We start from the raw sequence: 27,457 nt of genomic DNA, 5'->3' as shown, positions 1-27,457 counted from the left end.
TAATCTCTTTTTCTGTTTGGGCTCTCACAGAGCCAGAGCTATGAAACAGAAGCAGAGATCCCCGGGGTCAACTTGGATTAGCCCTAATAGACATTCAGTGCTGACAGACTGCTACAACTCTGAGACCTTTTGGAACCATATGCTGTAACTCATTTGTGTGTGTGTATCTATCTTATCTAACTTTATATCACCTGCTATAACCTGTAAATAACTCTCTCATTTCTTTTTCCTAATTAATAACTCTCGAGTTAGTTTACTATAGGATTGGCTACAAGCATTGTTTTTGGTGTGAAATCTGATTTACAAATTGCCTTGGAGTAAGTGACTGGTCTCCGGCGACTGGAAGCAATTGGAATCTTCTGTGATCTTTGACGTATAGCAACCAACTATCACATAGTCCAGCTTGCCTGGGTAGTAAGGTAGACTAGAATGCCCAAGGGGACTGTCAGTGACTCCATGTAAAACTGTTATAGCACTTCAGGAGTTCACATTTGTTACTGGGTTGGTGAAATCTAATTACAGAACATATCACCAGTTCGGGGTGTCTGCCCTGCTTTTTGACAGTCTGCTTTGAGGTTGGCACTCACGGTTGTGAACTACTCCAGACAGCATAACAAACTTAATATGATTTTATTACTTTCCATAATACTTTCCATAATACTTCCCTCCAAACCAAATCAAATACCTTTGTGAAGCTGATGAACAACAGCAAACATCTTTAATTCCCTTTCTTGCTTTTTTCCCCATCAGCTGTCAGAATGTGAATATCTGATCAATGCAACTTCAGCCTGATCTGAAACCACACTGTTCCTGATTTACTACTTCTTCTAAAACTAGTCTTAATCTGTTGGCAGTTACTTTAATCATATTTCCTGGCACTGATAATAAGCTTAGAAATCATCCAGTACCTCATCTTGCTCCCATACCGTCTTATTTATTTTTCCTAATGTTTTTCTTGCATTTGTCCACCAGCTTGTAGCAACTCAGCTGTTGTATTATCTATTCCTCTAGCTTTCCTATTTTTTAACAGATTCACTCCTCTTTCTATTTCTGCTTCTGACAGTGGTTCAGTGCTGATATCTATTCTGTCTTGCAAGCTGCCCTATTCATCTAGTATGTCTAGAATGCTTGCATCTGGATAAGCTATAGGGTTCCTATATATAATATAATATAACAAATGGGAGTGAACTGGGTTAAATTCAACTATTGCCAGATGGGCTGTAGAATGCCCCCATTGCAGTGCAATTGCATGTTCTGCTGTACATGGGGTGTACAACTGTGGAGCTGACACACAGGGGGAGCCTATAGCCCATTCTAGCATGAAGTTTGGCTGATCCTCCAAAGACTTGAGTAAAGTTACTCACATGCTTATGTGAATAGTCCTGTTGAAATCAGGATAAGATTAGGCCTTAAATCAACTATGTATAAACTATGATAGAGGAAGGTTTGAGGATGGGACAGGAGAGGAGGAGCAGCCTGTGATCCACAGCTGTTGTAGATCCAGTTGTCAAAAGTCACTCATAGGGGTGCAAAGGGTTTGTGGCTACTGTTCCAAATGAGGGACTGAAGACTGCATAACAACTGCCTCACACTTCATTTGTGAGCTGGAAGTTAGATTTGCAACCCCTGAATAGATTCCTACAAAAAGCTTATTTACTCAGGCTTGATGCAAAAGGACACTGAAATTCACCTTTAGGGTTTATTATCTATAGGCTCAGAGAAGAGATGTGTTTTACATCATTCTCAATAAGAAATACTAACTTAACTTACTGGATAGCTAACACATATTGTTCATGAAGGTTAGTTATTTTTATCTTCATATTATATATTTATTGCTATGTAATGAGACAGTTAACACTCCAGGTATGTTTTCTGTACATTATATTTAAAGAAACCTACATACAGATATTTCAAGAGGTAAACAATATGTATTGTGTTGTCTCATTTTTAAAGGCTGGTGTTAAACAGAATCAATATCATTAGTGCCCTACCAAATTCACATCTGTGAAAAACGCGTCAGACCATGAAATCATACCTCCCTCGTGAAATCTAGCTATCGCATGGGACAGGGCAGGGCTGCGGGCTCCAGCTGCTTGTCCCAGCGGAGCTTGGGAGGGATGGGACTTCCTCTTCCCCTGAATGGCTACTCTTAGGTAGGGTTGCCAACCCTCCTGGATTGGCCAGGAGTCTCCTGGAATCAGAATTGATCTCCCAGTGGCTATGGAAACCAGTCCGGGAAATTTTAATAGGCCGCTAAAAGTCCAGTCGGCACGCAGTGGGGCTAAGGCAGGCTCCCTATCTGCCATGGCTCCGAACGGCTCCCGGAAGCAAATATCACAGGGATGGCCAGGAGATCTCCGCATGCTGCCCCCACCCTGAGCGCCAACTCTGCAGCTCCCATTGGCTAGGAACCGCAGGTAGAGGCAGTGTGCAGAGCCACCTGGCCACCTCTGAGCCTAGAAGCCAGACATGCTGGCCACTTCTGGGAGCTGCCCAAGGTAAGCACTGCCTGGCCAGAGCCAGAGCCAGAGCAACCCTCTGCCCCAGCCCTCAGCCCCCTCTCTCACCCAAACTCCCTTCCAGAGCCTGCACCCCCTCCTGCACCCCAACCCCCTGCCCCAGGCTCAGCCCAGAGGCCCCTGCCACACTCCAAACCCCTCAGTCCCAGCCCAGAGCCTGCACCCCAACCCCCTGCCCCAGCCTGGTGAAAATGAGAGAGTGAGTGAGGGTGGGGGAGAGAGCAATGGAGAGAGGGTGGACGAAGTGAGCAGGGGGGTGGGGCCTCAGAAAGGGCAGGGTGGGGCCTTGGGGGAGGAGGCCAGGACAGGAGGTGGGGCAAGTGTGTTTGGTATGTGCGATTCGACAGTTGGCAACCCTACTCTCGGGAGGAGATCAGACCCACCTCCAGGTACCTCCCCCAGCTGCAGGAAGCTCCACAGTTGTGCTGCCTCAGAACCCCTCACTTCTGCACTGCCTTCAGAGCTGGGCTATGAAGGCAGCAGCCGGGGAGCTTCTTGCAGCCAGAGAAGGTTTCCAGAGGAGGGTCTGATCTCCCTCTTCCTCTGCACGGCCACTCTCTGGGGAAGTCCCATCCCTCCCCAGACCATTTGGGACTAGCAACTAGGAGCCCCCCGCTGGGGTACTCCCAGCAGCATGGGAACATCAGACCTACCTCTGGGAATCTCCCCAGGAAGCTCCACGGCTGCTGCCTTCAGACCCCAGCTCAGAAGGCAGCACAGAAGTGAGGGTGGCAATCCCGTGACCTCCCTAAAATAGCTTTGCGATTCCTCCATGATCCTCTTTTGGGTTGAGACCCCCATGGTTACAACACCATGAAATTTCAGATATAAACATTTGAAACCATGAAATTGACTATTTTTAAAATTCTGTGACCATGAAATTGACCAAAATGGATGGTGAATTTCATAGGGCCCTAAATATAATCTAGATAAATAATCTACATAATAAAGGCACAATCACAGTGTGTAAGCTTCATAAAAAACTTAGTTAAGGGGCAAGTTTCCAAAAGCCTGATAGGGCTTGATTGTGTTCCTCACCAGACTAAAAAAATAGTCCATAATGTTAAAACATTCAGTGGAATGATGCAATCTACATTTTGGTTGAGGTCAGCTGTCAAAAAGCCTGCTCAATCAGCCCTTAAGTGTGTTCTTACCACTTATTGCCAATTGGCAATAAATTAAAACTACTACTGTGGATTCTCAATGGACATTAGGGATTAAATCTAAAATACAATTTTAAGAAGAAAAGCTCACTCTGATTTCTTTCTCTAGACAAAAAATATAATCATGTAAATGCCATAATTAAAATTTAAGATAAGTTTTTGCCTTTTGAGTTAGTCCTTGGACAATTAAAGCTGCCTGGCATTTGATACATTAATAATCATAATTAAATAGCTATTTTAACTCTAGATTACTGCATGCTGGAGTAAAACTCCAAGGGTGAAATATGATCCCATAGAAGTCCATGGGAATTTTACCATTGACATCAGTGTGACTAGGATTTCACCCCAAGATAGGTAGAGGTCTCTAAATTATATTACAGCACTGAATCATTGTTCAGATATAAAAATTTAATAAAGATTGTTTTATGACACACAATGTTACCATATGTGACCCAGGGACCCCTTAATGCCAACTGGCAGAGGGCATAAGGGGTGCACAGAGGTTTACAGGATCACTTGGATCTGATGTTTACATAATAGTTATACAAAGGGTAGCATGTAAGGTCTCTGAGAGCCCGTAGCCTGCTGGTCATCATAATCATTGCAAAATATTTGTAAGGATATTATTTAAAAAGGTATGTATTTATCTATACTGAAAACTGTGTTCTTACAAAAAGAAAAGGAGTACTTGTGGCACCTTAGAGACTAACAAATTTATTAGAGCATAAGCTTTCGTGAGCAGCTCACGAAAGCTTATGCTCTAATAAATTTGTTAGTCTCTAAGGTGCCACAAGTACTCCTTTTCTTTTTGCGAATACAGACTAACACGGCTGCTACTCTGCAACCTGTGTTCTTACAGTATGTAAGTTACAGTAGGTCACCAGAAGGTGATAAACAGGTTCTGTTCAGGCAGGAGGTTGTAGACACTTTATCTCCTCTCACAATGCAAGTCTATTTGCATATGGAACAACCAGCTAATCAAGATTGTGAAGTCGACAAGGGATCACAAAATCTACAGGAAGGAATGCACATCAGCAGGGCATCCTGTTTATAACTAAGATTAAAGGATTGGTCTGGTATCCTTCACCTAGGGGACAAGCAGCCAGAGTGCTTATCTTACGAACAGAGGGGCACGCTGGGCCTGGCAGTCCAACGCTGGGAAAGAGACTTTGGGTGAGCTATCCTTTGAGACAGGAGAATGGCTTGTTAGTCTAAGCTTTAGAAGGCATATTACAATTTTGGTTTAGATGTAACCAATTGTTTCCAGTACTTCTACCTACTTGCTATTATTTAAATTTTTATTCTTTTAGATTCATTGATAGTACATTTAGATGCTGTACATTGAGCAAAGCAGTGATCCTGAGGTGAAACCATTAAACTCAAATGTACAGTTCTTTGGGAGCAGTGGATCTGTGACTTCTGGGAGAATCCAGTGGAACAGGGCCTGGGCACTCCACAGAGACACTCAGAGGACTTGGGGGTTGGAGAGTGCCTATTGTTTACATGCAGAGGGTGAGAGGAGTGTTTGCATTGTCTGTGGCAGGTAGAGTCAGGGAGTGGACCCTTGGCTGGCACAGAGAAGGCTTTATCACACTAAGGGCAGGTGGTAGCAAGGTGCCTCACAATCCTAAGTACCCCAGGGAAGTGTTACACTATCCATATTTCTGAATGATCAGACTGCCATAAAGAAGAAAATCACTATGGGCTCAATCCTGCAAATACTTAGGTAATTGCTAATTGCTAATTTTTGCAGGATTCTAAGGCCAGAAGGGACCCCATTGTGATCATCTACTCTGACCTCCTGTATAGCACAGGACATAGAATTTCCCCATAATAATTCCTAGAGCATATCTCTTAGAAAAATATCCAACCTTGATTTTAAAAATTGTCAGTGATGTAGAATCCATCACAACCCACTGGAACAATAGATAATTACTCTCACTCTGTTGGCCATAGAGTTTGCTTGTGTTCCTTGGCTTCCCTTATCAATTTTCTACAATTCCTGTCTTCTGATTTTTATTTATTATTATTAACTTCCCCTTTCTTCCATTTGTTTTATTTTTATATATAAATATTTTACAGCTGCCTTCAGTTCCCCTCTAAAACAGGTAAGCTTTTTAACCATCACAACTTTCTTCCTCAGTTGTGGGATTGTGGCTTTGGGGGCAGCTAATGAGGTGGTGTTAAATGATATTGGTATAATTCACACTTTTCTCATTAAAGTCTTCCTCAAAGCTGATCTGGCTCACAATTATTTTCAGTTTTGTGAAACTGGCCCTTTTAAAGCACCAAGTGTATATATATTACTGGTCGGGACTTTATTCTGCTTGCACAATATAAATGTGATCGTCATAATCACTTGTACCTAAGCTGGCTGCAATACTTTTTGAGTTAGCAAATTGTCATCTATAACATTTAGAAATTCCAGGGCTATGATGGCAGCATAAGACCTCCATCACAATTTCACTCAGACTGAAATCCCCCATGATCATACAGGGTTTTTTCCCTACACTATAGATAGGTGCATAAGCAGGTGGGCCTCAGGATCAGGGCCTAAGAAACTATTACCCACATTAAGAATCTTACACGCCATATTTGTTGTACAAGAGAGCCAACAGCAAGTTGCTCAGGTGGGTGAAGAATAGCGGTTCCCACACCCACCATGTCTCTGCAGGATGCATGCAAATCTTAAACTCCTAACCCCCACATCTTGCCTCCTACATGACCGGCATCTCATTGTCTCCCACCAGCTCTGTAGCTAGGACATTGACACAGGGTGGTAGACTGCCTGATAAGAAGGTGCTTGCCTTAAGAAGTTCATGTACTTAGTGAAAAATGCAGTCTCAGTCAGAAGCCTTTTTAAAACGTTGTTTTTAGGAAATCAGAAAATTAAGATCCCTATATATGTGATTGTTCAGTATAACACATATTCAAGCATTCAAAAGAGATTCAGAAATATAAAAGTATAGTCCTTACCATGAAAGTGCTATGTAATGTAAAGATTGTTCAGGTAACTAAAGGTGAAATCTTCTTGGATAATGCATCTGAATTCTTTCTCAAAGACATCAAGGGTCAGTTTTGAAGTCAAAGCATTTTCATATGGTAGGAGAATTAGGTTTCTCTTTTATTCATGAGTCATGTTCTGGGATAAAATGCTTTTCAAACAAGAAAAGGAATTTTCTCAAGCTGCAGTTGATGCTCCAAACAATAAAGACCACTATAAACTTTTCAAAATGTACGGGAAAGCCTTGTTTAATTCCTCGGCAGAACCTAGGACTTTTTCAAATTCCAGAGAGCTGGTGAAATAGACTGCTCACAAGCTTTTGTATAATTTGGGATTCTTGTCTGCAATTCACTATTGCTTTCATCAATCAGTTCAGGACAAATCTGGAATTACTGATGCTCATTTACATTTCAAAATCCAGGTAAGTGCTCAGTGACTATGGAATCCTGAAATGCTGGGAGCAATACCTTGGCTCTTTTAGTGGCACAACTTAATATTGACGTTTCATTACATGTATCTTCCAAAACAGGTGACTGGGTGAAATCTCTGAGAAAAAACCTTAAAATGTCTATTTTGTTGAAGTTCTTCAGAGGCAACGGTAACCAATTCAACGCTGTTAGCAAGGTACATTAGTTCCTTTTAAAGGTAGTTGTTCACAGGAGCAAAAACTTTCAAAATTCTCATAACCTCCAATGAGAACAAGAATTTGGATAAAAGAAAAGGAGTACTTGAATACAGACTAACACAGCTGCTACTCTGAAACCTGAAAAGAATTTGGATGATTCTATAACTTTCAACAATGAACCTCTTGCTTCAATGAACAGATCGCCATATCCATTCACAAAGGCTGACAGCATACTCTGAATCTCTTCCAAATTATTGAGGATTATGTCATAGAATCATAGAAGTGTAGGATTGGAAGGGACCTTGAGAGGTCATCTGGTCCAGTCCCCTGAACTCAAGGTTTTCAGGAGATCAGTCTATTTTGTTTCTTATGAGTCTTTGCAGGTATGGCCTTTGTTCAGCACACTCAGCTCATGCCTGTGCATACAGACCTATAATTTGAAAACATATCTGTTAAGGGCTGTGTTCTTCTCACACACCAGTAACCACCAGATGTAATTGGTGATTCAAGCAGTGTATGTAAGCTATTCGCTTGTTTAATGTCTGTGCCCACAAGGGCAGGGGGGCAGATACCAGCAAAAGGAGGACGCTCAGGCCTAAGTGTAGTAAACTACGCTTTATTAAAGGAAGAAAGGAAGAACTTGCGCTCCAATCTGCGCGGGGAGCCCTAGGACGCACGCAGGGGCTGCAGGGGATTCTGGCTGTTTGGGACAGCTGACCAGGCAGGACTCCACCGGGGGGGAGTCCTCTGCAGAGCTATATTTTCCGCACTTATCTCGGGTCAACAGCTGGTTACATTCTTATATGCATGATTTATGCTTATTACATAAACTAACTTGTTTACAGGCAAAAATATGCTGAGCTCTGCTACAATATATTTTGGCAGGGTCTGTCGGACAAAGTTTGTTGAAACTGCCTGCATCCTCCACTTACATCCGGTCATGTACTCAGTCCACCACTTAGCTCCTCGCCAATCTTCTGCAACCTTGCCCCTACACTCCACCCCCTGGCGGACTGAGGTGTACTAGTTACTGCCACCAGCGCACAGCGAGCATGCACACTGGTTTGGGGGTTGCTAGTCAGGCCAGAAGGGCGGAGGAGCAATTCACACAGCATTGAAGAATGACAAACATACATACAAAGCACATTAGTCCAATCAATAGCAGGAGCCCGTTGCGTCTCCCCCAGGCACCAAGATCCGGAAGCCAGGAGGTTAGCCACCACCAAGGTTCATCCCATACAGAAGTCTCAGAGCCCACGTCATGCAACACCTTCAAGTGGTCCATCATATTATGAACATCAGTCTCGATCCGCTTATTCTGATTTGAGTAAAAACAACAACTTTCATTAATCAAGGCGCAAATGCCACCTTGAGTGGCTAATAAACAGTTCAGCGCCATACGATTCTGTAATATAACTTGCGACAAAGAAGCTACTTCTAATTGCAGGGCTTGGATTGCATCTATGGTATTATTCTCTATAACCTCTAATGTGGCTGAGATATTTACAATAGCCCACTCCAGTTCGGCCACCCCTAGCCAGGGGAAGAAAGCATGGACAAACTGATGGAAGCCAGTGGGTCTCTGTACAATGGGGTTTGGGCTCCGTCGTTGACATGCCACCAATATGTAATTATGCACTGCATGAGCGTGCATGGTTTGCATTCCATACGTATAGGGGAGGAGCCGTCCCAATGTGCACCGTCCACACCATTGTTTGGGTAGGGTTTTATACGCCCAATGGCCGCATAGCCAGTACAGCCCCGGCAATCCTGCCATGGGGAGCCAGGTGCTATATGAGGTATTGCGACACCAACTATTGGAGCTTTGGTTACACTGAGACCAGTAATGTGCACGCAGGATTTGCCCGTGCCTAATTGTGCTGAGGGGCATTCTCCATACGGGGGCACTGGCATTGTAGGAATAAGAAAACCACGGGTATATAGTCCCCACTCACCCCACTGCCACCATCGATGGCAGAGGGTGGTGCCATTGGTATCAGTCAAATTGGTTTCAGAGGAACCGGAGCAATTGTCATTCGAGACCCACGCCTCTCTGGCGATCCACTAACTGTGCATTTCCGGTGGGCCAGCAGTAACGTTAAACTGCCCGGTGTCTGGCAGGTATTCTGCTATCACTGCGCACGAGGAACGGGGAAGTTTTCCGACGGGACGAGTGGCGTCCATTGCCGAAGGCTGCTGAACATACCAATATGCGTCCCCCAGTACCACTACCGGTGTCCCTTGGCGCCAGTAAGGGGGCGTTACATTATACTTAGTGAGAAAGGTGGTGTCGTTAAGGGCCCAGGATTCATTCCACGGCACTGCGGCCCATGGAATGCCAGCGCTTGCCAACTGGGGGGCATGTGTGCAGTACCAACAGTCCGATTTGTTACCTGCTAGTGCCACTGATTGCATCCACTGGATGGCCGAGTTGTGGTGCCATGTGGCTTGGGCACCTATTGCAGCTAAAATTAGTTTGAGGATTAGGCCGTAGAGAACATGTCGTAGGGCCATTGCAGGTGTTGGCCTTTGGGTGGAGCGACCGGGACAATCCACGGAGCTGCCCGAACTGCAATGCAGCGGCTATGGTTGCCTGGAAGAAAGACACTTAGAAGGCACATAAATTGGGGCGTCTTCTCCTTTTAGCAGCACAAGATGAGTATCCCCAGGACGGCAGCTATGATTGGGGGCAGGGATAGCTCAGTGGTTTGAGCATTGGCCTGCTAAACCCAGGGTTGTGAGTTCAATCCTTGAGAGGGCCATTTAGAGATCTGGAGCAAAAATTGGCGATTGGCCCTGCTTTGAGCAGGGGATTGCACTAGATGATCTTCTGAGGTCCCTTCCAACCCTGATAGTTTATGATTTCCCCATTGAGTGGCTTATGTTTGGTGGGGTCATGAACCCAAATTGCACGTCCAGTCGAGCCAAACCCTCCCACCCAAGTGCAAGCGCACCCACTTCCTGTACATCAGGCAACCTCACAAATCAACTGCGCAATTCATTTGCTTTGAGGAAGGGTTACTGCCTGCAGGCCATTATGAACCAAAAGCACCTTAACCTCCCCGGTATAGTCAGTGTCAATTACTCCCACCGCAACATCTATGCCCTTAAGGGCCAGACTGCTGTGTGGGGCAATGCACCCATAATAGCCTTGTGGGAGTCCTATGGCTAAGTCAGTACTTAAAGGTTCCGGCTATTGGACTGTAGAGTGAGACCAGCACTTCCCGGGGTGGCCCGAATGGGGAGGTGGGCTTGTGGGTGCAGGCACTGCACTCGCAACACACGGGGCCACTCAATGACCTCCCCCTTGAATCTAGCGTACAGGTGGGAGCTGTACAGAGGGCTATCATTGAGCGCAGCCATGGCCTGGTAAAGATTACGGCTCCACCTGGCCAGGGACTCAGTGGGAGATGGTTTGCATAACTGTTCTTTAAGTAAGCCATTCATGCATTCAATGAGCCCGGCGCCCTGCGGGTGGTATGAAATGTGGAACTCCCACGCAATCTCTCGTCCCCTAGCCCATTCTCTTACTTCTATTCCCATAAAATGGGTTCCCTGGTCACTTTGCACCTCAAGGGGGGATCCGTAATAACAGATGAGTTCTTCCAACCCCTTTATAGTCTGCTCCTGTGTGGCGCTTGTGCATGGGTATACAAAGAGCAGACCTGAATATGTGTCTATTGCAGTTAGTGTGTATTTATGTCACTGACTTTCAGGCAGCGGGCCAATGTAGTCCACCCGCCACACTGCCCCAGGTTTCTGACCTCGCTTCAGGTACCCCTTTTCTGATTTTAAGCGCTGGGGGGAGAGCCGGTACACTGTGGGCAGTGGTGACAGGCATCCCGCTGCGTACCGATTGTTGTCTGCAAACCATGATCGGTGGCTCGTTGCAGTCCTTTTTCCCCTCCCAGATGACTACTCTTTTGATGTATCCACTTGGCTAGGCTGGGGGCAGCTACTACATATACTGTGATTATGTCATCTACCTCTCTGTTGAACCGCGCCTCCTCTGATTTCCCCGTCAGATGGGCGTCTACATGACGAACAGCAATGGGCCTCTGTCTACAGGCATCCCAAATGACAGGCCACATGTCGTAACCCCAAAGGGGTTTGTCATGCACCTTCCAGCCAGCTGCATGCCAGACGGCCATCCATTGTGTCATGCTTTTGTAGACTGCCCAGCTATCCGTATACAGATAAAGGGGCCCTGGGTTCTCTGTGATGGTCATGAATGCTACCTGTAGCTCAGCCCACTGGCTAGACAGGCCAGGGCCTGTCTCAAACAGTATTTCCTCAAGACAGGGATTATATGCGGCCACTTGTCACCATCGTTCTGCCCCCCGTACGAGGCCGATCCATCAGTGAACCATGCGGCCTCTCGTTGTTATTCGGTTAAGGAGGCGTAGGAAGGGGCCTCCGTACAGGGGGGGTTGAGGCACTTCGACCGGGGAGGCATAAGTGTGCTGGCCTCCGGAGGGCAGTTCCTCGAAGATGACGACACCCAATGTGCGTTCGCATTGGTAATGCCTGCCTGGGTCATTTGCATACGCAGCTGCAGGTAGTGTTTTCACTTCCACAGGGTCTGGGTCTGGGCTACCCCAGTCCATGTGGGCGGGTTTTTGTCCCGGACGCAATCGCTAATCGGAAGCGGGGTACGCACCTTTACAGGCTCTGCGCCCGTTCTGGGCTCAGTTTGCTGCACGGCCCATACTACTGAAAGCAGCTGCTGTTCCAGGGGTGTATAATGCTCAGCCAAGCCTCGTAGGGATCATGACCAATACCCTATGGGCTCCTTTCGAGATGAAGCTTGCTGCCACAAGGCCATGTGGTCAACCACGTCACCTCAAGTTCAAAGGGGGTGCCTCGTCTGCCTGGGCTCAGCACTGTGTGCTGGCTGAACACCTCTTTAGCCTGCTGGAATGCAGCATGCTGCTTGGCCCCCGAACTAAACGTGGCTTTCTTCCAGACTACTGCTTGTATGGCCTGCAAGATGTACCCTAGATGGGGAATAAATGTGCGCCAATACCCAAGGAGGTCTAGGAAAGTTTGGGCTTGCCTTACGCTAGTGGGCTCTGGGAAATGGGTAATTGTTTCAATGGCCTTTTGTGGGATCTTATATTGAGGCCCCGACCAAAGTATACTCAAGAAGATCACCTCCTGGCTGGGCCCCTGGATTTTACTAGGGTTGAGAGCCCATCCCCTGGCCACCAGGGCCTGCAACACATTGTTCTTGGCCTCAGAGACTGCCGCCTCATGGGGCCCGCTCAGCAGGACATCATCGATATAGTGCTCTAGTTACCACTCCCTCCGAAAGAGTCACCTGCTCCAGGTCTCGACTAACCAACTGATGGCAGATGGTAGGGCGATACTTGACGCCCTGAGGCCGCACAGTGAACGTGTACTGCCGATCCTCCCATGTAAAGGTAAATTGATCCTGGCTCTGTGGGGCAATGGCGATGGAGAAGAAGGCATTTGCTAAATCCACCAAGACATGCCACTGCCCTACTTGCGTCACGAGGCGCTCCATGATGGAGACCATGTTGGGAACTGCCGCCGTCGGGGTTGGGGTGACCCTGTTCAGGTTGCGGTAGTCTACTGTCATGCACCAGGTTCCGTCCTTTTTACGGACTGGCCAAACTGGGCTGTTGAATGCGCTCACGGTGGGGCGAATGATGTCCGCCTGGAGCAGACCTTTAGCAGTAGTGGTTATTTCCTCGTGCCCACCAGGTATCTGAGAGTGTTTGGTGTTGACCACTGTGGTGGGGGTCAGAAACACCATGGGGTCCCACCGCAGATGCCCCCGCAGCATGGTTACAACCGCTCGGACATACAGCGGGTGCCCAAAGGATCCCCACTAGATATCTAAGGTCTGCCCTCGGAGGAGGTCTACACCCAATATGTATTCATGAATGGGGGCGATTAAAATGGTGACTCGTATGGGGGGGGCCTTCCCGATGGCCAGCCGTAACTGCATTGGCACGGCCCGAACGTCCGCCCCTCCGAGGCCGCTCACCGTTACCAACTGGCCCCAACAGGGCGGGGTGCCATGCAATATAGTCACCTCCACTCCTGTGTCCACAAGGGCCATTACTTGTTTTCCCCCCTCGGCTAGGCCAGTAGATCTCTACCAGGACATAAGGGCGGTGGTCCTCCACTACATAGCACCTTACCTTCAGGGCGGGGGGTGAGGGGGACCCACCACCCCATCAATACTGGGTGGGCAGCTTCCATTATATATAGTCTGCTGGCGGGGCAGATGGTTGGGGCCGCTGGGGGGTGCCATCTACCTTGTTTTGGGGCCGCCCTTTCATCGGGGCCCCCACACTCTCCTTGGTACACTGTTCCGGCTTAAACTGTAACCAGCGTTTTAACAGCTCAGCATTGGTTTTCCCATCCACTTCCACCAGGGGAATCCCTGCTTTCAGTAGTTCTTTAAACACAGTATTGCGGCTAACCCTCTCCTTTTGCTTCTCATTCACCTGCCACAGCTTTGTGGTTTTCGTCATACCGTCAATTTCCGTTAATTGCATCATGAGCTGTGCTGCATCCCCCCACCAATCCTATGGCACCCCCAACCATTGGCAGAATCATCGCCTTGATGGGGGGGGCGTTCTGCAGAAGCCAGGTGTGGATGGTACGGGTCAGCTCTACGACGTCAGGCCGTTCAAAATACTCGGCAAATATGCCAGTGAGTATGCCCAGCTGTCGGAGCTGGCTAACCCCCTCTGGGATGGAGGCCCACTGTTTCAACCCGTCATCCATGTCTGTGGACGAGATCCAGATGGTTTTGACAACCATGGTCAACCATGCCATGAGGGAGGGATATGGATAATTCGCCTCCGAGTTGGCCCCTATCTTGAGACTCCTACAAAGGAGGGGATCTGTGGTGAGCAAGCCCATCCTGCCTAGCTCAGTGGGGGTAAGGATTATCGCATCCGCTCCATCATCCCATAACCGTAGCAGCCGTTCCTTGGGATGCTGCTTGAAACGCTGCACGAAATCCTGTATCTCGGAGGATTTATATTCCTGGATAAAATCCCTGCCTACCATTTGATCATTCTCCCCATACGGTCCCTCGTATCATGTCTCGACAACAGGCCGCAGTTGTGGGTACAGCCCCGCCTTCCTGCTGTCTCCCTCCCCGGGAGGCTCGTCCTTGCTTGTCTCTCTAATGTCCCCATCCCAGGTTTCTAGATCCCAGTTGCTTTTGTGCACCAGTGCACATACGGCAAGGGGACACACGTCTTGCCATCCTCCCTTTCACTGCCAGTGGTTCACAATGCGAGCCACCATAACCGTGCATTGATGCTCTAACCGCTCGGCCCATTCGGCCGTACTAGTGATGACTTCTTGGGTTAGTGAATGGGCCTCATTTGCTTGCTGCAAATCAGCCTCTAATCTTCCTATCCTCTGGCACTGAACCAGCAGCATCTTGTCCACCACGCGGAGCATGGTCAGGAAGACCCATCCCAGGTCCCCTGCCGCTTTTCGCTCCACGGGTCCTACTTTGTCCAGCCGAAATTTGGATATGAGTTCCTCCAGCCTAACTGGGGTAACCTCCAGCTCCTGTTCTAGCTCTGGCCATGCGGCGGGGACAACCAACACACCAGCTTGCGAACCACCAGTGCCCACTGTCCCGTGGAGGGCCACCCGGGGATGTGGCTCTCTCCCTCCCCCTTATCCTTATTTCCCCAAAGATGCATCCCTCCACTGGTATTCTGTTCGTGATGCCAAAGGGCAGGGTGGGGAGATACCAGCAAAAGAAGGACACTCAGGCCTAAAAATAGTAAACTATGCTTTACTGAAGGAAGGAAGGACTTACGCTCCAATCTGCGCGGGGAGTCCCTAGGGTGTAGGGGCAAGGTTGTGGAAGATTGGCGAGGAGCTAAGTGGTGGACTGAGTGCGTGACCAGATGTAAGTGGAGGATGCAGGCAGTTTCAACAAACTTTGTCCAACAGACCCTGCCAAAAGATATTGTAGCAGAGCTCAGCATATTTTTGCCTGTAAACAAGTTAGTTTATGTAATAAGCATAAATCATACATATAAGAATGTAACCAGCTGTTGACCCCGAGACAAGCGCGGAAAATATAGCTCTGCAGAGGACTCCCCCCCGGTGGAGCTGTCCCGAACGGCCAGAGTCCCCTGCAGCCCCTGCGTCTGTCCTAGGGGTTCCCATGCAGATTGGAGCATAAGTTCTTCCTTGCTTCCTTTAATAAAGCGTAGTTTACTATGCTTAGGCCTGAGTGTCCTCCTTTCGCTGGTATCTCCCCCCCAACCCTTGCGGGCACAATGTCTGTTGTAAAAGCATTTGTACACCTCCTTTGCACCCTGACATAACTTTTGCATCATCAAAGCAAGAACAAAGTATTTTGAGGGTAAGAGCCAGTTTGTGGAGATCTTTCAAAATCTGTTGTGTAATCTCTTCAGCAATGGGTCCATGCAGTTGGGCTAGTCCAATAAGTCTCTCCTTGGCTTTTGCCATCAAAAGAGGAGCATAAAACAGTGGATAAACATAAGTATGTTGATTGAGAATTCCTGATTAATTGTTCACAGTAAGATCTAAGTCCTTGAAGTTTATGATATCTTGATCTCCTCTCAAAAGCAACTCATTTATCATGGCAAACTGGATAATCTTTGCCAAGGTTTTTAAATAGTACTAGTTTCTTTCAATGTGTGAAGGTGACACCAAAGCAACAATTGTGGAACTTGAAAATGCAAGTTATGATAAAATAAATATCATCAAAATCATTCATTAATGTTATTGAACAAATGAACACACTGAAATAATAAAATTTAGCAAATTTTTGTACGCTGGATCTACCCCATCAAGTTTTGAAGCTTTCCTCAAGACAAGGAATTTAAAATGTATAAATGCCGAAGATCTTTTTTTTTTAGTTTCTCTCTCTCTCTCCCACTTCTTTCTTCCCCCACCCCCTACTCTTGGCAAGGTGATTCATGGTTCTTCGGTGTGGGGAAAATTTCTTCTTTCTTAGGGCTTGTCTACACTTACTGCACTGCTGTAGCCATTAGTGAAGACACTACTTATGCATAGCTACTCCAAGAGTCGGTAACTATGTTGACAGGAAAAGTCCTCCTGTTGACATAGCACTGCCTATGCTGGTGGTTAGGTTGATATAACTGTCATTCAGGGGTGTGGAAAATCCACACCCCTGAGCAACACAGTTGTACTGATATAAGTTTGTACTGCAGATCCAAGCCTTAGTTTTCCAGGACTAAGGGGTTTTATTCAGTTTTAAATTGTTCCGATATTTTCCCATAAATTTTAATGGTCCACCACTGTCTTTTTCCTGACTTGTACAATGCTAAGTACTTGGAGCTAGCCTCGTTGGCTATTTGAGAAGGCAGCCCCTCCCTGCCTGATTCCTTCACAGAAATTATGAGCGCAGTTTTATATGCACAAATACATAACCACAGTTTGTATATATATCTCATAATAACCATTGGATTCAGAACATGACAAGCATTCATAAGAGATCTTCCTTGACATATAGTTATATACGCTAATTTTGTATACAACCATTTGATTCAATTGTATATTGTTTGGAGTTCAGACTCCCTGTTCCTCCATTGGGGTGTCTGGACCCTGATTGTCACAGAAATGTAGAAATAGCAAAAAATTATCTGTAGCATCTCTTTTCCTTACTGCAGTCCAATCCGCTATTTTATTCAAGTGGACTAAGCAGTTTTCATATTTGATTAAACTTTTGCCTGGAAAAAGTATATTTTTCCATTTGAAAAATCCAGATTTGATAAAAACTGTATTGGCTCCCATTCCACCCACATTGCCAGGGTGTGCATATATCCCACAAGGAAAAAAAAGGGCCTTATCAGCTCTAACAGAGCTCGTATTCATAGCCTGTTGCCTATCTAGGAGTGCCCCTTGACTCTGCAATGATGTCACCGTCCCTGGAACCTGAACAGTCATTCTAATGCTTCTTCTAGGCTCTAGAGGAGTATTCCAATTCAAGTCAGCCCATCCGTGCACTCTGATGCGCTCTAAATGGAGCTTTCTCCTCTCTCTCAGTTTGAAAGGAACACTTTCCTTCTTTTCCCTCCAAACAGGTAGGCAGGGTCTGGTCACAGAAACTCCAGCATAGAACCGTGTCCCCACTTAGCGACTTTGTATACTTTTGTAAGGGGACTGTTGCCCCCTTACTAACATTCAGTGGGGGTGTTTTAGTTGCTAGCTTCCAGTACTAAAAAGGGGGAAGGGTTGATGGGAAACCAGGACTCTGAGACTGATATTCCCCAGGAACAATGGGGAGAGGCCAATGCTCCAAGTCAGCCTGAATGACAGTATGAGCAGGCTAATCAGGGAGTCAGGAGGCCAGGGAGGTCCCATCCTCCGTGTGAGCTGGATTTGCCTGGGTCAGACAGAGTGGGGCCGAGCTAAGGAGAAAGCGGGCCCCAAGCTAAGCTGGGGAGCGAAGCTGTGCCAGATCCAGAGGGACCAGAAAAGCAGCCCAGAGAGAGCAGACCCTGTCCTGGGAGCAGAGCTGCAGCCCCAAAGCCAGAGGCACAACCCAGAGAGAGCAGGCTTGCCCTGGGAGCAGAGCTGCAGGAACCAGAGCCAGAGGGGCCAGAAAAGCAGCCCAGGAAGCAGTTCAGTGCTGGGAGCAGAGTCACAGAAGCAGCCTGCAGAGCAGACCTGGCCTGGGAGCAGAGCTGTGGCAACCAGAGGCAGAGGGGCCAAAGAAGCAGCCCAGGGAGCTGGAGGCAGAGCAGCAGAGACAGAGTGGTGCAGCTGGGGCTGGAGCAGTCTGGAGCTGGGTGCGGTGAGCAGCTGGGGAGAGCGAGGGGGATCCTGGGCAGCAGGCCCAGCACAGGGAGATGCCTCAGCCAAGAGGCTCTGCAGGCCAGGCTTGGATCGTAACCCCGATAAGGTGGGGGCAACATTGGGCAGAAGGGTCCTACCACTTAGAGCCTGAGAGCATGTGGCCAGCACCAGAGCAAGTGTCCAACCCACAGCATCCCTGCAGCACAGCCAGGGCCTGAGCAGGAGGCCTGGGACTTACAAGGAACAGACAGTGAACTTCCCTGACATTCCAGAGACGCTGTTTGTGATGTTCCCTGCCACAGAGCGGGATGATGTGTTTCCTTTAACCTTTCCCATTTTTCCTTATTCTTTTTAAAATTAATAGTTGATTAAATAACTTGCATTTGCTTTAAATTGTATGTAATGGTCAGTGGGTCAGAGAAGTGCCCAATGCAGAGAGTGTACCCCGGAGTGGGGACACCCTAGCTCCTGTCCTAGGTGATCACAGCAGGGTTGGGGATCGAGCCCCCCAGGAATCCTGGGCCCAGCCTTGTTGGGGTTACGAGGACTCTGCCAGACAGGAGAGTGGAAGGGGAGCCCTCAAGGGCAGGGAGGCCACTGGGTAAAGGAAGTGGGAGCGAGGACTCGGATCCTTTCGCTAGCCCACTTCACCGGGGTAATGCAGAAGCCAGGAAAGTTCCCCACAATAGCAGAACTATTCCCCCGTTTACATTTGCAAGCCTCCTTGCGGAGATCCTCTCTGTACTTTCTTACCAGGGTTACAATGCAATCCCCAAGCTTAATTTAACTGAAAGACTGTTGATAAAATGCCCCACCCCCAGACCTCTGCTAGCTACCGGAATTGTGACTACTACTCTGTGGCTTTCGGCCTACAATCACCTATCTGTGGAAACTCTCAGATAAGAAACTGGGGGGCAGAGGGCAGGAAATGGAACAAATTTAATTTCTCCGGGGGGGGGGAAGAGATGTGGGCAGGGGTGCAATGCCCCCTCTTGCCCCCCTCCCCCAGTTATGGGCTATCTCCCAGCATTAGGGACTCCCTCCTCCCATCAGCGGGGTGGGTATCTGAGGCAGAACTGACTCATATATATATAAGCCAAATTCCTGCGCTGATATTAGCCTTCTGATTTGGCAGGGGTAAAAATAAGCTTACATATGTGAGTTATATGGCTGATACATGATATGTGAAATCAGCTTTAAGGTACTGTAATTATTTTAAAAAGCAACTAATCCATGCATCATAAAACATGCTTAGCCTTGACCTATGAAATGCAAATAATCTCAGTCTAAGAATGGGTGAATGGAACTTTCTGAATTCCAGGGGACTACTACCCATGGCATATCTTACTAACTGAAAGAACCAAGAGGCATTTACAGTGACTTTCAGCAGGAAGGATTTCACATTAGTGCTGTCTCACAGGACTATAATGCAGAATGGCCCCTTTGGATTACTCTAAAACTAAATATCCTCTGTAAAATATAGCTATCATTACCAGTTGGCAAGTTAGACTTTTATTATTAATATGTGGACAGATTTATTTCCAGATCCAATAATACTCTCTAAATCTTTAGAAAGGCTGTCTGCCTTCGTATCAAATTCTTAAACATGAACCAAAATCTTTATAAAAAGATATAATAAATGTGATGGTTAAATTCTGCCATAAGATGCAAACTTGGGGATACCATTGATTTTGATGAGAGGACCATATGCCAAGTTTAGCTTTTCTGAGTGCAGAATTGGTCCTTTGGGACATGGGTACTTTTCATGGCTTGATGCTCAGAGGGCCTTGAGGTGCTGGGGACAGTAGAAACCACAGTCTATGGGGTAGGTACATATCTCTGCTGTTTGGTGAAAACCTGTGGGGTGACACTGAGATCATTGCTCATTTAACTGTCAATATCTCCCAAAAGAAAAGATAGGTGACATCTTACCTCCATTGCTTAAAATGCCACCTTTTGACATTGAGGGTCTTGTTGGCTATATTCTGAATCTTCCATTTACAGCAAGTATTATTAAATAGGTTGTGACAAAATAATTCCAGTACTGTCTAGATTCTTTTTTCGGTATTTTTACCAGCTCTCTAATGTGGGTTGTTGTTTTTTCTTGGGGCGGCGGAGGGGGCTTAGACTAAATATTTTTGGGTGTTTCTTACCTCTTTTTTTGGTTAAATCTAGCTAAATTTCTAAACAAAATGCCATTTTGAATGAAAAGCAGAAAGTATTTTGTTTTGAAAATGTTGCAATGAAATAATTTGACTTGTTTGAAATTCCCCCCTCCCTTTTTCTGAAACTATTTGCTGCATTTGACCTGAATACACGAATAGTTTCAGTCAATCCAAACCTGCATTTTTCAGCAAATAAACTATTTGTCAAAAAAAAAATCACTCCACTCTGGTCCTGAGTCTCTATGGGTATGTCTCACCCACAGTTGGCCCATGCCGGTTGACTCAGGCTCATGGGGCTCAGGCTAAGGGGCTGTTTAATTACGGTGTAGACATTCAGGCTTTGGCTGGAGCCTGAGCTCTGGGACCCTCCCTCTTCCCCTCCTCCCCCGCCCCGCCCCCACCCCGTGGAGCCTCAAACGCTGGGCTCCAGCCTGAGCCCAAATGTTTACAAAGCAATTAAACAGCCCCCAAAGCCTGAGCCCTGAAAGCCTGAGTCAGCCAGCACAGGCCAGCAATGGGTGTCTAAGTGCAATGTAGAAGTACCCTATATTCCTCTGCATTCGGCAAATAGTTGTGAAACCCACTACCAAAAGGTGTTTCTAGTGCACAGGATGGACAGTGTTCTGGGAATAAATCAGGTTGCAGAGTGAAGCAACCTATCTGTAGGACCTGTGCCTCATTTGTCGCAGAAGTTGGAAGGTATGGAGTGAATGAGGCAGGGGGCTGTAGGAAGAAAAAGGATGCCCTTGTGATTAAGGAAGTTGATTCTCTTTCTGAGTCAGCCATGGAGTCCCTCTGTAATGCTAGGCAGGTCACTCAGACCAAAATTTTCATACGTATTTGTGGACACTAATTGGAGGCCACTAACTGGATGTTCCTTGTGAGACACCTGGGGCCAGATTAGCAAAAGTGCTGAGCACTCACAACTGTAACTAACATTGATTGGAGCAGGGTTTTAAACATCTGTGCAGTAAAAATACTAAGTATTCTGAAAAAATCTGATCATACTTGTCTCACATTGGGCACCCCAGATCAGTCCCCAGGTTTGGCCTAATTCACTATTCCTTATTTCCTCAGATGTAAAATGGGGATAATCCTACCTAATCTAATAGAAGTGTTGTTCATTTGTATTTGTGAAGCACTCAGATACTGTGGTGAGAACACTATAGAAATGCCCTAGCGGAAATTAATAATTCTGTGTTCAGTGCTGGGTTTGAATGGAGTGCATTTAACGAGGGGTGGAGCTGCATGTTGACTGAGGAGAATTGAAAGAAGTATTGAATGTTTTTGGTGAATGAGGCAGAGGGTCTTTAGTCTTTAATTACATGATTGCATACTATCACAATGCCGATGCACAAGTGGATCCAATTATGGCTGGATGGGCAACCTGAATTCTGGCCTTTACTAACTTCTGAGTGCTTGACTTTTCAACCTTAATAATGCTATTTTAACATAGATTTTGTTTTGATGTAATTTGTGTAAAATATTGCTTTAATCAATTTTAATTGATTGATTTTATACAACATCCACTTCTCATGTTATTATCCGGTACACATATCCTGGAAGCAGAATACCTCGTATTTGGTATGCGGAAGGACAGTAAAAAATGGATTAATCATAGTCCTAGAAAATACTGTTTAAATGTGGTGCCTCATTTGGTGAGGCTATTAAATATACATAAAAGAAACTCTGCCTTCCATACAGAATATGATCATTATCTGCCTCAGCTATGTTAGAATTTTCTGAAGTCCTACTCCTAGTCACAGTACAAAATAAACTCTATGTTGCAGACATTGCAACTATTACAGCCTGGTTATAATAAAAAGTAATGTTGAATTTTCAAAGGAAGCCCCATAAAATAACATCTGTACAAGAAAGAGCCCAAAGAAACGGCTCACTAGAACAGGATTCAAGGTTGAGATAGTGATACTGTCCTAAGCACTTAGGACTGGCACATCACGATACAGTATAATTCAATGGGGCTATTACCATTGCATTTTTCCAGCCAGCAAAGAGTAAATCTTTGTGTGCATGTGTGCACTCTGAATGGTTATGTACTCTTGAATGGATTAAAATTAACACCACTATAGGAGCTTATGTTGTTCAATGCACTGCTGGAAGGTGCTCAGCCACTACAGTGATGAGCGTGGTACAGAATAGAATAGAAACAAGTTCAGACTGACTGGCTTGTGAGACCAGGTTTTTGGCCAGAAAAGATGAGCCAATCTAGGAAAATGATTAGGAAAAACAAGATTGGGAAAAAGTTTTGCATGTCCATTTCCCAAGCTTTGTTAGCAGCAAAGCACATGTTCATATTAATGGTCATTGTTCTGATCTACCTGTTATACATATCGGTTAAGCAAATGATACAGTCTTTGCAAGTATATTATTACCATGTGCAGAAATTGTTCTTTTTGTTAATTATTCACATGACCTTGGATCACTAAAACAGATCAAAGAAACAAAAACCCCAACCCTGCTAGCTGCAACTAACGGCTTTAGTTAAGAACATGGCACAGTATACAACATATAAAAATAAATCCTTGTTAGGTGAATGTTTAACATTTGAATGACTTCAGGTGTCTAGTTAAATTCTGTATTTGAGGGTTATTTCTGCAATCTGTATGGCAAGCAAACTGATGGCTACAGGTTGAATTCCCGAAAAGCTTTACTACATCAGGCTATGTCTGTCAAGGAAAGCTAACGCTGAGAGACAACTTTGTGGTACAAATAGCTTCCAAAAACCAATTTGAGGGATTGGAAGAATAGAAAAGATTTGTAGCTGGATTCCATTAGAAAGACACTCACAGCCAAAACAGTGGCTCACGCTGTGGCTTCTAGAGCCACACACCGCAGGGACCATCTGCTTACAGATTTATTCTTCATTGTGGGAAGACCCACAATTTTGGGCCTGTTCTTTAGGTCTGTTCTTTCACCGGCAGGGAAGGTGAAAGCACAGATATTAACTTTAGACTTCACCATGGATTGGATGAATGCCGAGAATACACCTAATACTATCAAGGAGCTTTGGGATTCTAGTATAGAGAGGATCCATGCTGGCATTAGCACAATTAAGCGGTACCGAGGAATTGAGCTGGGAGAAATTTTTCTAGCCAATATTAAATTAAATTTTTTTGTGGTACTAAAACAGTTTGCAAATTTGGGTTGAATATGGTATATAGTTTAATCCAAAACCCTCCCTTTTTTTTTACTTGTGAAATGAAATTTTCTAAACAAAATGTCAGTTCAAAACAAATGTCAAAATATTTGACTTTTACCCAAGCAATTTATGGTGGTGGTGTGCTTTCATTTTGTCAAGAAAAACAAAACATTCCGCGATTTCAGTTTGGCTATCAAAAAAAATGGATTATTTGTTAGATATGCTGGGGAATGGCACATGTTCTAGAATCTTACAGACTTTTGACTTGCTTGTTTATTGGACTGTTTCTGTTTGTCCAAATTTGTTTTTAATACCACTGCAGAGAAAAATGCTTCAGGCTGGTATTCCATAAGAAGTTTATGAAAACTGTTAGACTGTTCTGAAAAAAACTCAATTTTGGCCCCCCAAAAAAGCAGCAGTTTGAATATGTTTTTGTTTTTATGATAGTAAGGATGGTGCTGAGCAAATTAAAGGTTTGGCGCATGTGGTTAGATATTTGGCTGCATGTGTGTGTTTTCCATGTGTAATGTTCCAGCTCTGCACAGACAGTTGACACAGCAGACCTTGAGCGAACCGCCCAATGACCACAAGATCCGTTAAGGTACAAAGGCACCCGGCCCGGTTTATTGTTGACAAAGCATGGTAATAGCACCTGGCAGACTTTACAATTATACTAAAACATGTATGTCCATTACAATGGACACACCTCAGTCAGTGGCGGGACTTTCCACTGCCCCTTAGGCTGGATGAAGATATTCCCTCTGAGATACATCTTTATACCCTGATACAAACAAGTTGTGTACTGTTATTTTGATCTTATGTTTTAGGAGGGGTTGGTGTGTTTTTGTTATTTTGGGGGAATGTTTTTGTACCATCCTTGATATTGGGATGCTTTGGTAGCACTTGATATTGGGATGTGTTTGCATATGTACTTTGTGCTTAGCATTTTTAGAAATGTATATTTTTGCAATGTTAGCCCTGTTTTTGCCAAATTCTATAAGTAGTTTCTGCCTCATACCAGGCCTCTAATACAAGGACTTATGTCTCAGGCTCTCTTCCTACTACAGCGCACAGGACCCAGTTGTATCCCTAGCTCTTTGCATTGGAAGGACCCATATGTAGCTAGCGGCCTTTGGTCAGGTAGGGGTAATGTGGTCACTGTTGCCATATTGCAATGGTGCCAACTCTCACAATTTTATTACAAGTCTTGTGATATTTGATTAAAAAACAAACAAAATAAAACATCTGCTAGAATCAAAAGATTAAAAATCTATTTTTATCATCATTATTAAAGCTAAATTTCTGGCCCTCAAGGTAGAGAAAAGCTGGAAAGCATGAATTAAGTGCACATCCTCAAGGCTTAGAAACCAGAAGGCAAATAGAAAGGACCCAATGTTTATTATTTTTTAAAAAATCTAAGGATTTTTAAGCCAATTTCATAATTTATGGCCTAACTCAAGATTTCTGTATACTTGAATTTGACAATACTGATATGTTTTTTTCCATACACAAAGAACAAATGGACACTTTCAGTCATAGTGACCTTTATTTTAGATTAAAAGACAAAAGAAGGGAACAAATGTAAAGTGTCTATGAGAGAGCATGTAGTATCTCTCCCCTCTGACAGTCTGCACTGAATGTGAGCACAAAATGGCTGCTGAACTTACCATACCAGGAGAATGCACAGAAATTTAAAGGTGCAGTACACAGAAAAACAAAGCAATAACAGTTACATACATAAATACACCACACATGGCACTATGCCCTGTCCTTGGACCTGGGGGCAGGATGGTCTACTGTAGGCTCAGGGAACCATGAGAGGGATGGGGAAGACCAGGGAGGAGACAAAGTGTTTCCTTGGCAAACTCATGGGATACTCATTCAGATGTTAACCCAGTTTGAGTTTTTCTCAAATCTCATGGGGGTTTTTTGATTTGTTTTGCAGGGCGTGATCAGAAACCCAAGGAAAAGCATAATTCACTCCAAGAACAGAGAATATGAAGTGTGTGCGTAACAGTTAAAATATTATTAGTCTCTGTTATCGCTGTATTAAATATTAGTGTTGACTCTTCAGTCCCCCAGACTTCCCTGAGCAGTCTTTGGCTCAAGATTCAAAGAGTTAGTGAGTTTTGGCTCATACTTGTGAAAAGTCAGCGCAAACATTTGAAGGTTGTTTGCACAGCTGGCAAGCCAGTGGACCTCCCTGTCCCCAACCGGTCTTGCTTGCTCTACCCACTCACCATCAGCAAGCTCTGGAACCTCCTGAGATATCTGAAGGGATACTCTCAGGGCTTCCTGAACAATGGAGAGGGATTTAGGGTGGAGGAAGAAGGATGTCTGAAAAAATAGGGAATGGTCACATCTCCAAGTGAACCTGCAGAGCCTGGTTTACTTCCAGTCCTTGCAAATTAACCTGCAGGGTTCAATTCATGAACCCCCTTTGCAAACTGGACCTCACAGGATTCAAATAGCCCTATTCTGTATTCAACTTTATAGAATATAGGCTGGGACTCTGATCTTGCAATTGAATCCACATGAGTGGACCTTTGTTGTGCCCCTGTGGGGTCCCATTAAAGTTAATGGGGCTCTGCAGGGGCAGAAGGGAATGCTCATACAGATCTGACTGTAGGTTTGGGGTCTTAAGAACTTACGAAATCCAATTACTTAAAGCAAATATGTGCCTGATACCTGCTTCAGACCTGCAACATCTGCAAAGCTATGTTTTGTAGCAAACAAAACATGCTCAACTTTTATGAATTTGTTCGAAGGATGGCAAAACACAAGACCAGAGAGTGAGACCAGTGCAGAAGCTAGAAGCCTGTTTCTCAGAGGCTTGGTTGCTTATATTTCACAATCCTGCTGATTCAGTACGCTTTTGAGAGAGCTAATGTCTAGTTGAATGCTCCTGGGCCACTGAGAATAGGGGATTCCCTGCAAGCAGCCTCAGAGAGGCACTTTTTGACTGGGATCTTGCCCATAATTAGAGGTGTGCATTCTTGCACACTAAGCAGCGTGATCTGATCTACTGTTAATAAAACTTAAGATCTCGAGGTAGGCTATTTGTTAAAGAAACTTTGAAAGGGTCAAATTCTGATCCTATTAAAGTCAATGGGAATTTAGCTTCAGTAGGAGCAGGATTTCCTCTCATACAAAGATACTGTGGGAAATGAGATAAGAGTCGTTTTAAGAAAATTCAGATAAACTAAATGGTAGGAGAGGCTGGTGCTACAGATAAAGTAATGTCATTACCCAGTAAAATATCAGAAAATGTGAACATTTAGTTCTTTAAAAAAAAAAATACTGCTTTGGAAGCCAGATACATTTCCATTCCTACCAAGCGCTCAGGAGTCTATATCTATAAAAAGTGTAACATCTGGACACTCTGATTGTAATTTTCTCATTATTATCAACAGTCAACCATGACAGATGGCTACTGCTAGAACCCTGAAAATCTTTCTTTGTTAAGAAATGATTTGTTGTTTTCCCTGCTATTGCTTAGGTTCTGTGGCTTTGAAACCAGTATTTGAATGGGGGCAGACATAACAATGTATTTCCCTACAAATTAAGGCTGGTTCTAATAATTCAAAATATTTAGTCTACTGAAAGTTATAATGCCAAATGATTTTGATATGGTCATACTATGGACACTGAAATTTTACTGTTGTGGTAGATTTAAAAAAACAACTGTCAACATGAGAATTATATTTTTGTTATGTTACACGTGTTTAATTGATTTACAAAAGGGTTAGAGCCAAATTTTTAAAAGTATTTAGACACGTAATAGGATTTTCAAAAGCATAAGAGTTGCTAACTTTCACATGGTAAATAAGCACCCAGACTTTCACAATAAGCCAAAAATCAAGATAATCCCATTTCAAAACAAGGCCAAAACAAGCCACTCCCTAAGAACCTAAGAACTCTATGTGACTAGATCCCCCGCCATGCAGTCTGGGATTGCAGTGGGCCCACTGTGCATCCCTGACTTTCCCCCCCTTGCCCCTGCTTGCTGGGAGCTGATCAA

The 27,457-nt window shown here is 45.1% G+C and overlaps 1 long non-coding RNA gene across 1 annotated transcript; it reads left to right on the top strand.

Moving 5' to 3' along the window:
• Window positions 1–50: 50 nt before the first annotated feature.
• LOC122457659 lies at window positions 51–26,265 on the top strand. The gene is made up of 3 exons (XR_006277312.1): window positions 51–161; window positions 23,929–23,942; window positions 26,254–26,265. It is a non-coding gene; the product is annotated as an uncharacterized LOC122457659 (long non-coding RNA).
• The last annotated feature ends 1,192 nt before the right edge of the window (window positions 26,266–27,457 follow it).

Source organism: Dermochelys coriacea, chromosome 1 (genome assembly GCF_009764565.3).
Source record: "Dermochelys coriacea isolate rDerCor1 chromosome 1, rDerCor1.pri.v4, whole genome shotgun sequence".
Classification (NCBI taxonomy): domain Eukaryota; kingdom Metazoa; phylum Chordata; order Testudines; family Dermochelyidae; genus Dermochelys; species Dermochelys coriacea.
The sequence above is the reverse complement of the archived record's forward strand: the minus strand, read 5'-3'. Positions and strand labels throughout refer to the sequence as shown.